Raw genomic sequence first — 12,405 nt, forward strand, 5'->3', positions numbered from 1 at the left:
GCTCTCCAGTTAGCAGAGTGCCCTGTGTGTGAGCCTACATGGCCCAAGTTTCTCTTTCAGAGAGGACAGCTGGGGTCAGTTCTGCCTACCCCAACTCTGGTTATCTGAAGATGGAACACCCATTGACACCCACCCAACCCCGGCCATGTTTTTCAGCTACAAAAGGAAACTAAGGACAGATCTTCTGTCTTAGGATTGTTGTGACAATCAGATAGTTAAATACACATACTGTAGTTAAAACAGTGCTGGTGAGGGTTAAATGCTCAATGTTAGCTTTGCCCATCTGTTTCCCTGTAGGATTTGTTCTGTGATCTCTGCTGGGGTCTACAGAAGGGATCACAGTGATGACTCCTATGTGTGTCATAGAAAGATGGCTTTCATATTTCAGACCCAGGGAGGAATGTAAAACTGGAGCAAAGATTGAACAACTTGTACAGCTCCCACCAGGTAGGGGTGAGATAAATACGATTTGATAGCTTGATTTTTCTTCTAGAATCTTGTATAACATAGGGACATGCTAGTTGAAATTCTCCTTGCCACCGCATCACCTCCCTAACAGTGCACAAAAGACAGCTGTGTTCCTTGTCAGGGTGCTGCTCTTGTCTCTTCCCTGCTCGATACTGGCTTATTTCAGTGCCTTTTCCTCCAGGCATCTCATGTCCAGTTTGGTACTAGCGCAGGTAAGATGTTTATAAATGTGTTATTGTTGATGAATGTATTGACTGATCCCTTAGAGTTTGGGGAGATGGAAAAAAAAAACAAAAACAAAAACCAGAGTTCAGTGTGTCTCTGTGAGGACTTTGTTGCCATCACTGGGGCTAGGATACTCACATTTGACGTCAGCACCCTATCCATACACACATCTCTGCAGGCCTCTGCAAGCCTAGGTCATGGGGTGAAAGACAAGAGACTGGGGTCCAGGAGGAGCGGGAAAGCCTCCTTGGAGTAAGTGGAGCTCTCTGCTGTAGCCCAAAGCAGCAGCTATGGCCAAGTAAACTGGTTAGCCGTCTGGGGAGCTAGCCCAGCGGGAATAAGGAAGCTGGTGCCAGAAGTTCCCGAAAGGCACGCCCTGACCTGGACAGCGAGTGGAGATATGGCGGCTGCAGGAGCAGAGACAGACAATCCCTAGGGAAGATGCTTTTCTCAGCTCTAGATGAAGAGGGGCCAGGAGATTGCAGGTGCCGGGGTGGCAGGTCCCTGAAGGCCCAGTCTGAGTCTGGTTTGTGTTTTGTTTTTAAAATCCCCCACACCCTTTAGCAGTATCACACACACAGGTGTGAAAGAAATGCTTATGCATTTAAAAAAAAATGCTACCCAAGCCATGTTGAGACAGACTTTGCCATCTGAAGCAAGGCCACCAGACTTCCTAAGAGTTTTATCATTTTCCCTTTTTCAAGAGGAGCTGAGGATGAGTAGTCAAGAGAAAGTGACATGCCCAGTCTCACCAATCCTGGGAAAGATGGGTAAGACTTAATGTTATTATAGCTCACAGGGTATGATGGCGCATTTCTTTAATGCCGTAACTCCAGAGGCAGAGGCAGGTAGATCTAGGTGAGTCTGAGTCCAGCCTGGTCTACAGAGTGAGTTCTAGGAGATCCAGGGCTACACAGAGGAACCTTGTCCTAAACATCATGTCCCCACACTGTCCACAGGGTAGTGGGGAAGACAGGTCCTCACTATGCAGCTCTGGCGGGCTGGGAACTCACTAGGTAGATTAGACTGGCTTTAAGCTTACAGAGAGGGATTCACCTGCCTCTGATTCCTAAATTCTAGGATTAAAGGTGTGTGCCACCAAGCCTGGTGAGACTTACTTCTGGGGGACACTCCAGACCTGCCAGAATTGTCTCCTGTACCTGCTAGCTGAGGTGCATGTGCCTGTGTAGCCATAAAATACGAGTCCAGACAATTCTGAAATTTCTAAAACAATGGGTTCTAATATTTCCGGTTAAAATTTAAGCTCAAAGGCATTAAATAAGAGACCAGGCATTGAAAGCTATGCCACATACTATGGCATACTTTGGAGCACGGTGAATTTCTAAGTGTTGTAGATAAAAATGTGGAGAAAAGGAAAATACCTTGACAATTCTTGAACAAGTTAAACATAGAATTATCATAGGACCCAACCAGTCTGCTCGCTGGCATACACCCCAAAGAGCTATAAACAGGTGTTCAAGGGAATCCTTGTATGTACATGTTGCCAACAGTATTATCCACAATAACCGAAAGGTGGAAACTCAAATGCCCATGAATGGATGGACAGATTAAACAAATGGTGCTATGTATATATATAATGGAATAAGATTGGGATATAAATAAAATGGAGTGCGAATAGAAGCCACAACACAGCTGAATCTGAAGAACGTGTTAAGTGAAAAAAGCAGTCCCTAATAGTTTCACTGGTAGGAGGTTCCTGGAACAGGTCAGCTCACAGAGGTTAGATTACAGGTCAGTGGTTGTCAGAGACCGAGAGGACGAAGGAACAGGGAGAACTGCTTAATGGTTTCATGTGGGGGCATTAAAATATTTTGGACCTAGATAGATGTGGTGCTTGATTGGTACTGACTGCCACTGAACTGCTCACTTTATAACAGTTCATTTTACATAATGTTCACTTCCTATCAATAAATGATACAGGAGATGACACAAAATTTCTTGAAAACAAATGATGGTGCAGCTATCATTTTTAATCACCTGAGAAGTGTAAAGTGTAAAAGATCTCTAAATTTATCCCCCCATGCCAGTATCGGAGGTTTTTAATGGCCACACACACCAGTGATGTTTTCCCCTCACTCTCGGGTCCCATCTTGAAGGAATACTATTTTTCAAAACACTAAACTCTTGTTCCTGGAAAATGTCAGCCAGGAACATCTGACCTTCCCTGTGTGGCGCGTGTCCTATGACTGTTCTCCTCCCTTGGCCCAGACAGTCTGAAAGAGAGGTATTCTTTCCATGGGAAAGTGGCGCCATCCACCCATGGAAATTAAAATCTCCAGCTCTTTCCTCAGAGGCCAGTGAAATAATCCTCGTGCCCAGAAGAATGCAGTCATTGCACGTCAGCTTGTGTGTTGTGCCACCCAGCGGGGCATCGCTTTCTTCCTGACCCAGAGAAGGCTTTGGTCCAAATACCCCACAGGGCAGAGTCTAACTTTTTAATTTGGAAGCCAGGAGATCTCTGAGCAGGCTGTGTCTAGGTGGGGTGGCAGGCTAATATGCCTGCTTTCCCAGTTGAAGGCTTCATTTCTGGATGGTGGGGGTCACCCGCGTGACCAGCCTGGAGGCTTTCATCTAGGCCACTCTGTGCTAAGCTGGCAACTCGTACTCAGCAGACTGCGGGCCTCAGGCAGTAGGTAATGTTTTAGGTTTAGGAGTGGAAAGTGGAGAGAGCAAAGGGCTGCGGGGGTGGGGGAAGGGGTGGGTGAGGGAGGTGGAAGCCAAGGCACCAGTCTGCAGGTCTAGATTTAAGAGTGATACATTCTCCATTCACTTTGAAATTTCTCCCTACTGTAATGCTGAAGAACCAAAATATATTGTGATGTGTTCATTAGGCAATCTGGAGGCAGGAGGCAGTGAGGGGTGTCAACTTTGACGGCCTCAAAGTCCTAACAGGACTCCTGAAGAAACTGTTGAGAGGCTGGTATGCACACAGAAGCTCTGTGGAGCCCTGAAGAACAGATGAATATTTGTTTATTCTGGTTTCCATGGGAAGGCCACTTCGACTACAACTACTTCCTGTGTGGTTTCAGGCCGGTGTGTATGAGTAGCTGGCTGAAGCTTGCAGGTTACCACCAAGGCTCTGGGTGTCCGAGGACCACAGGCAGAAAGGTATTGAAAGCCTGCACTTTGTCTCGCTCATGGATGAGTCAAAGATGAGGAACCATAGGAAGAGGGAGACAGACTCAGTGTGTTACTTGGGTTGTGGAGAAAATAAGGATGCTTCTAACTCAGACCCCTGAGCTCTCTTATTCACAGTTGCTGCTGTCACATGTCATTTAGGTTCATACACAGCATGCTCTTGTGACATTCTGCTCCATTGTGCTAACACTGATGGAACTTTCCAGTTCCCGCTGCTTCTCTCCCTGCCTTCAGGCCTAGCTTCTATCCCATCTCTATACCCATGACCTTTGCCCCGTTAGAGTAATTTGAAGATTGAAAGCTCTCTCATATGCAACTATCCTAGCAGAGTTGTTCAAATGTTTGTCTGTCTTCTGCCAACTTACTTTTATTAATAGCAAAAACAAAACCCCAAACAAAAAGCTCTAAAAGGAATTGCTTATGGGCTTTCCTTAGTCTATTCGCCTTGAAATGAGGGTGTTTTTGAAGGGAAAATAAACTCAGCTGAAAAATACTGCACGGAGGGGAGGTTACAGAGTTAAGAGAGAGGGCAAGTCTCGAGTGGGTTATAAGCACACACACTCCTTTCTTCAAGTTTGAGCCAAGAAATGTAGGAATGGTTATGGTTTCTTCCTTGTCTTAGAGAAACTCCGGGGGTAGCTTGCTTACAATAGTGGGAACAAGTGCCTGGTCAGACAGGAGGACTGGGCCTCAACACTGCCATGGTCCCTTGAGACTGTCCCCTGACAAAGAAACCCCATGTTTGTGTGCATTCCTTTTAAAACTCAGCCCCTCTTTCTGTTCCCCACCGAACGTCTACTCCACAGCCCCAGATGATGATCTGTTCAGCAGCACTGGACTGTGTTGGGGAAAGGATGGACACCTAAGCTGGCTTGTGGCCCTAAGGATTGCCCTGCAGAGTCTGCTGTGGATTTTCCCTTGCTGCTTAGGGAAAAAGTCTGTCTTGTCACTGTCCTTATCTCTCTCACTGAATCCATGACCAGTGTCATGTGGTGTGATTGTTTACCTGAAGGCTTTCTCATCAGACAAATGAGTTACACTGTGGTGTCTGGTGAGGAAGGGGAACTTCTTTCTGGTCTCTGAGCACATTCTAACCTCTGAGACTAGTTTCCATGGTTATGTGAGCAAACACCGAAAGGGCTTCGGTTACTTAAGGTACACAGTATGTGGTCTCCCAGCTCAAACAGTGTTTGGGGACTCCTGAGGACAGTTAAAGATTGAAGTTGCAGAAACAGAAGAGACAGGGATGGTTTGGATATTGTCATAAAAGATGAAGTCTAGCTGAGTCTCTTCAAGATCTGGAGTTCGCCCCAGGAGCCACTCCAAGAAGATTCAGCCTTTATGTGTGATCTTTTCATTTTATGTCTGCCATCATTTGAGTACTTAGATGGAACTTGGTATCCCCGAAAATAAAGCAGTGGTCCCTGGGTTCTGGTTCCTCTACAAACTGGCTGTATGACTATGGCACTCACTTCCCCTCTCTGAGTCCCAGTTTGCTCATCTCTCAAGTGAAAGGGCAGGGCTGGTTCATCTCTAGAGGTTTTGTTTTTCCATTTGAAGTCTCTGACTCTACGGTTACTTCCTCTTCTTCATCAACAAACAGCCTCTGTTCACTTAAAAGTCTTGATGCTGGCATAATATTCAAACTCCACTATGCTGGAGTATGAGACACAGATGAATCTTTTCAGAATACAGGCTTCCATGGTTGGGATGAGAGAAAGCCACGAATATACCTTAGTTATAACTGATGTCCAGATTTAGAACTACCACCTACTAAACTGGTACCTTCATGAGGATTAGAAAAAAAAAGTCACCTGTGGGTTGACTCAGATATAAGGCTGGTGGGTCAATGGCCTACCAGAATTCTGGCTACTTTTAGCCCCATGAGGTCTCAGAAGTTCTTATGCAGTAAACAACCTGTATGCACACATATTACCAGAACATTTCTTCTTTGGGCTCTGGCCCTTTTGGTTGAGCCATAGAAAAGGAGAAGGATGAGGTGAGGCTAAACTAATGCACATTACTGATAAGACGGAGAGAGACTTTTGTCATTAGTGCCTTAAAATATTTCATGTGATTAAAAGAGCACCAAATCTAGTCCATGATGCTGCTGTGTCCTGCACCAACACACCCCATCTGGTTTAGGTAGCTTCAAGAGATAATAATGATAAGCCCTTACATTTTATAGAGCCTTAAAATTTATGTAGCACATTAAATGTACTTACTTTTTCAATTGGATTCTGATCCTAACCATTGCCCTGGTGAGTAATAATTATCTCTGTTTTAAATACAAAGGAAATGAAGCTGAGTGAGTCAAGGACTTGTTCAAGGGCAGTTGATAAGTGATCCAGTCAGGTACTGAACACACATCTGTCTAAAAATGCCCATGCAAGTTGCCTAAGATCTGGACCTGGGCACCGACATTCAGATCTAAAAGCAGCTCTGCCAGGGTCTGGAATCAGTCTCATCGGCTTATTCTCTTTATTCTGATGAAGACAGGTCTCTCACACAGGTGAGGTGGCTATACATTCTGGAGCAGTGGTAGCAGATCATACAACGTAACTAAGTAGGCCTCCTCTTCCTCCTCCTTTATAATGAGGTGATGGTTCCTAGAGATGCACTCACTTAGTTACATGGATAGGTCACACTTGTGTGCCATTAATCCAGAGTTATTTCACGATTTTAGCTGTGAGGCATCTCAGGGAAGCCTTACCTCTGGGCTGTCTTCCTACCTTACATTCTTCAGTCTCCATTGTTCATATCTTCATACAGGACCCCTGCTTTTCTTCTTGTCAAGCCAGCCCTCATCTGGTCAGTAACTCCAAACACAATATGAGGCTACCTAATGATGGCGTAGTATGGCTGGAAAAAGGCATCTCACTCTTGGCAGCATAGGATGTAATCCCCATTCCCTGCTGTTCCTCCACCTGCCATTGAGTTTGTGACAGCTTTTTCCTTTGCCCACAGTACCTCTTCCATGGGAAATGCTAGCCATTTTCAAGATCCTGCTCACACACTGCTTCTGGGGTGCTTACTTCCCAGGTGACCCCTGCTCATCCTTTGGATGGTTTCACCATTACTATTCATATGATGTACACAGTTCTGAACTGTAGTTTGTTTCTTAGCACTGATTTGCCAGTCTGGGGCTCTTCAAAAGCAGAAACTATGTCATCACCTTAGATTCCAGAGCTCTGGCACATTGCCAAACACACAGTAGGTGCAGTAAAGCTCAGTGAATGGATGGGATGTCCTTCCTCTATGATAAAATCGATAAAGTAGCTTGCTGAGTGTTTATTATCTTCTTGATTTTGATCCTGAGGTTTTCACCTCTTTTCCTTCTATAGGCAGAATGTTGACAAAGAAGGCCAGAGAAACATTTGTTTTGTAATGGGCCTCTTCGCTAGAACTGTGTTGTGAGTAAAGATGGGGAGGCAGAATTTCAGAAAAAGGGAGACACTGGGCCAAGGGAAGGCCTATCAGACTAAGTGGTTGATAGATCTGAATTAGTTCAAAGGTAGGAGAGAGAACCTTGCAGAATTTTCCCACTCACACATAACTCCATAGAATATGAAGGATAACTTAAAAAAAATGACACTAAAAAACCCTACAAAACTCCAAACCAGGACACAGAGCTGTGCTTAATGTAGCAGTGCCTTTCAGTTGTAGGGTTCTTTAGGTGGCATTGGTAAACTTTCCAAAAGGGTTTTAAGGACAAGATGCACCCATGTAGCTTTTAAGTCTTGTTCTTGGTCCCCAACAGGACTTCAGAATGAAGGTGACTTAAATGAGCTTTAGCTTCTTAGGGATGCAGCACAGAGGCTTTGGAAGGCAGGCATTCTGGAGATGCTTAGGCGCTGCCTTCCTGTCCTTCCTCATTGAGCAGACTGGGAAGAGCAGGCCCGCAGGTTCCCAGTGGCAGACTGGCTGGCGTTCTCTGTTAAATTAGGACAAGCACTCATCCCTGCTTCAGGTTCCCTTTAGTTAGGCAGGGCTGGTGTTCAACATCACGGCTATCTATCCTATCTATCGGGCTATCATTTACTTAACTATTATTACACAAATCATTCCTACAAAGCCCTTTCAAAACACACGCACGGAATCAGGACCTGCTGTGTGCTCCCATCTACCTTCGCGGGTGGGAAGAAGATCAAGGACCATTTAGAGAGTTAGAGAAGTTCAGAAAAAATCTGTGTCACACAAATTCTCTGGAAACTCAGAATAGCACATAGGTCTCACTCCACCCCTTGGCTCCGGGCCGCGTTTTCAGTTTGGTCAGTTTCTTAGCCCCGCTGAAATTCTAGTTTCTCTTAGAGTGATTAAGAAAAATGCAAACCGGTATGATTTTAGGAGCATCTCAAATACTGACTTTGTCCGTGGAGACAGTGTTTATCTGCTCCTTTTCAAGTGGCTCCTACCCGCAGCTGGTGTCAACTGGAGTTGAGAACTCCACCCCAAACTCCAGAGGAGCCCATGTGGCAGGCCAGGAGCAGAAAAAAAGTTGTAAGACCTCTAGGAGGAAAGTTAGCTAGAACGAAAGCAACCCGGCAAGAGGCTTCTTAGAAATAACCCTTTTTATCTCACTTCTTCTCTCCGGGGCTGATTTCACCCTTTTGCAGAAAGAAGTGAGTGGGAAGTCCCCTTCCACACCAGGGGCAGATGCCAAATGTATTCTGAAAGTAACAGCACAAAAGCACTATAGAAAGTTTTGAAACTCACCTTTGGGTCCGCTGGAGGGCTTCCTGCATGTGGGACTGCTGGGTCTGCTCCGGTGCTGTCTGGAGTGACTTGGGCACAAGGGTGAGGTCTCAGTCCCTCCTCCAACTCCTCCCCGCCACTGCCAGGTCCTGGGAGGGAGGTGGCGCTGCGGATCAGTGGGTGCCACCCGTGCGGTGTGTGGAGGAAAGCACCCCCTGTGTTCCCCGCTGAGGCTTCGCAGCACCCAGTCCGGCTCCTGAGGTCAGGAACTCGACTTCCTGAATCTGACTGGCTGACTCCGCCGCTCCCCAGCCCAGCCCACGCCTTAAACTAGGACGAGCACGCCACAGCCTCAGCCCAGTCCCGTTCCTCCGGGGCTCCCGGCCAGTGCCCCCCCCCAACCCCGCCCCGCTGTGACGTACTTTTGCCCCTCCGCCCCGAGCACGCCTCCTTCAGGATGCCGCTGAGCTCCGCTCGACCTGACAGAGTCAGCTTTACTCACAGATGCCCTAGTGTTCCCTGAGACATGGGGTGTGAACAAACTCTCTATCCTGGTTAAGGGAAAACAACAGCCCGGTGCTGCGCCTAAGGTGACCACCTTCTAGGAAAGGGTATGGAGCGTCTTAAGGGAGAGCAGGCTGCATTGTTTCATCTCCGTGTGTGTGTGTGTGTGTGTGTGTGTGTGTGTGTGTGTGTGTGTGTGTGCTCCAAGGCATCCCCTGGAAAATCTTCGAAGACACTGAGGAAAAGTGATAGGAGCCACCTGAAACTGTTAGGAGCACAGAAGGCGGGGACAACTAACTTCAAATAGTTCTCAGGAGTTCTCCCCTTTTACAACATTCATTCTTCGTGTGCTTATATTTAGATCTCTTGGGTCTAACTCCGTAAAGGCTCTGATGATATAGAGCATATTTAGTGTCTCCAAGTCTTCCGGAGGGAAGGTGGAAAGCGTCATGGCAGAAGCGGCTGTGGAGTATCCAGGAGCGTCCCGGAATCCCCTTAGGAGATCTTGCCATCAGAGGTGGGATTCTGCCCATTGGGTTGTAGGTGCCAGGTGCAGAGAAGGAGCTTGCTTTTCAGCGGCTGCGCCTGAGCCATAGGGTCCCTTTGGCCTTGCGTGGCTGAATTAAAATGACTGGTAAAACCAGCTGTCACAACCGAGAAACAAGAGTGTTCTTCCTGTTTACTTAAGAGAAGCCAGCTGGCCCTGGGTCAACCGGACAAAGAGAAGGCCCAGCACTCGTCCAGAAAAGCCAAGAATAGTTAGGTGATGGTGGTGGTGGGGTCTTTCAAAGGCACATTAATTAGATTAATTAGAGATCTTCCCAGAAATGCTGGCAGAGAGAACCTGATCTAGATCTGCTGTTGTTTGTTTGAAACCAAGTCTCACTATATAGCCCTGGCTGGCCTGGAACTCACCCCGTAGACCAGGCTGGCCTCACATTCCAGTTTGGCCTCACAAAGTTATGCCCAGCTATGCCTCCTGAGTGTTGGTATTAAAGGTGTGTCCCATCATGCCCTGCATCCATCTAGCTTTGAATAAGAAGAGGAAGAGTGGTCCCAGAGATCTGGGGTCCAGGAGTTAGTCTGGTTGAGTGGGTGGGGAGGGGAAGGTCAGCTTGTGAAAGAAGACAGGGTTCTTAGCAGGACACAGCCATACACAGACTCCACCAACAGCTAGGGCAGGGGTGGCGGGGGGGGGGGGGGATGCCTAGATCGAGGGCTTCCCTGGTATGTCACATCTGAAGTCCCGGTTTGGAGTCCACTGGAGCCGGGGCTAGAGGAAGACAGACTTGGGGAATGACAGGAAACCTTAGGCACAAACCTGGTGATTGGAGACTGAGTTTCTCCCATGACCTACAGCTTTAAACAGTTTATATCATTCTGCCGACACCCTACTTTGACCCTCCCTTTGAGGATGGTAAGTCACTTTCTTCCCCCAGGTCACAGCTAATGTCCCCATCATCGGGAGAAGGAATGCTTCTGCAGATTGGGCTGATGTGCAAGTGTGTATTGACACCTACTGGTGGGGGAAGACTGTGGAAAATACTTCCCTGAACAGCTTTATTGAGGGGTTCAGGCTGAGGTGACAGTCACATTGCCTTTCGGGAAAACAAAAACAGCGTCACAGAGACATGGAATGAAGGAACTAGGGGAGGCAGCTCAGTGCTTTTTGAGTACGACTGTTAGAGGTGGAAGACAAACCAGATGCTTAGCTATAGGGTGGCATCTCAATGCTGTCTTAGTTCCCAGGGAGACACGTCTAGTAAAAGGACAATTCAGGGACCTAATAGATGGCAAGATGGCAGCTGTGCTGTCACTGAATTGTCAAGTCTACAGGGTCTGTTGTGGTTCAGACACCACGAGGAAGATACATCTATGGCATGAGCAAAGGAGTGAACATCGGACCAGGGGGTTTTCATTCTGGATGGATGACGCATCCCTTAGGAAAAAGGAAGTCAGAGCATCCACCTACTGCTTCACCCCTTTGGCAGTGAACTCTCAACTCTTGTATGAACTCATGAATGGCCCTAGGCAACCACAGTGCTGTTCCGGCTTTTAAAAATCCTCATTAGTTTTCTTGTTTTTTGGTGTAGATCTTTGAAGGTAGTCAAGAGGTTAGTGGGCTCCGATCGGAGCATTAAGACATCGAATTAAGAAACAAAAAGCCCCAAATAGCAGATCTGTGAACCAAGACTGGAAATTTAAACCCCCATGGTGGGTGACCACCCCTCCCTAACTTTAGCACCCGGTGAGCTCTGGTTCCGTATCATAGTGCTTCAGACAAAAACTGCTGGCCCCCTCCCAGATGTTCTGCTAACCAACAAGACATTAAACTGCTGGATTTCAGCTTGCTTTGAAGGGGAAGACTGACCTCACTTGTTCTGTCTTGGTAATGTCCTGTCTCAGCTAGGTCAATGGCAGTGTTGGCCAGCACGGATTCATCTGTGCAAGCCACCTGTGGGAGACAGTGTCCCATCAGGTCACACACTCAGAACAGTGCTGTATAACAACAACAAAAGCGGTGTCTTCATCAGAGTGGGAAATATTAAATGGAGGCTGTTACATCATTACCACCTGAAACTGGGGCATTCTTGCCTGCGACAGTGTATGATGCTCAGGCCTGCCCAGCCTTATAATACAGTGACACAATAGTGTTATCTATAATATTCACACTTAAAAACCATGAAAACAGGATACAAAAAGATTGAAATAAACACACACACTCACACACACACACACACACATACACACTTCACAGTGTTCTAGAGGCAGTTTATGATTTTGTGCTGGTCTGCATATAGAGCTGTCTTTGGTTCCATTGTGGTTCTGGGGCAAATATTGAGTTGGACAGTCTCCGTAGAGGTGAGAGCAGTGCTATTAAAAGAAAGTGGAAGGGTTGCTGGCCAGACAGAGGGTGTTAGGGGGAAATGATGAAACTGTAAGTGGTGTAGGTAAGATGAGCGCAGACTTGTTCCTCAGATCCAAAAATGCCGCTGCGGCTGAGAAGCTTGAGAAAGGCAAGTTCAGGACAAGTTTGTGGAAATACAACTTCACACAGTAGGTAATGAGTCTATGGAATGGAATTATCTCCCAGAGGTGGCCTAAACTGGTACTGTAAGTGGATTCCAGAAAGCTTTGGACAGACATATGAATGGCAGAGCTGTAACAGAGAGGCTAGGAAAGCTGAGAAGTACACCAAGTGGTTGGGAGTTCAAGGCGGCCCCACAGTATGGACCTCTGGTCTTTGTAGCCAAAGGAGTCCTGGCCTCTGGGTGCTTAGATTTGAGCCAGTGGGCAGCCCAACACTCCCTCCGCATCTCACAGCGTCTGTAGCCTCTGCTCCTACAGACAACA

At 47.0% G+C, this 12,405-nt stretch overlaps 1 protein-coding gene across 1 annotated transcript in view; it reads right to left on the reverse strand.

Moving 5' to 3' along the window:
- Positions 1-8,905, reverse strand: part of Kiaa0040 (KIAA0040 ortholog) — a 32,585-nt gene extending 23,680 nt beyond the window's left edge. Inside the window, exon 1 of the mRNA XM_059280697.1 lies at positions 8,569-8,905. The gene's annotated coding sequence lies outside the window, so the exon portion shown is untranslated. The remainder of the gene's footprint in view (positions 1-8,568) is intronic.
- Between the last annotated feature and the right edge of the window lie 3,500 nt (positions 8,906-12,405).

Source organism: Peromyscus eremicus, chromosome 15 (genome assembly GCF_949786415.1).
Source record: "Peromyscus eremicus chromosome 15, PerEre_H2_v1, whole genome shotgun sequence".
In the NCBI taxonomy this organism is placed as follows: Eukaryota; Metazoa; Chordata; class Mammalia; order Rodentia; family Cricetidae; genus Peromyscus; species Peromyscus eremicus.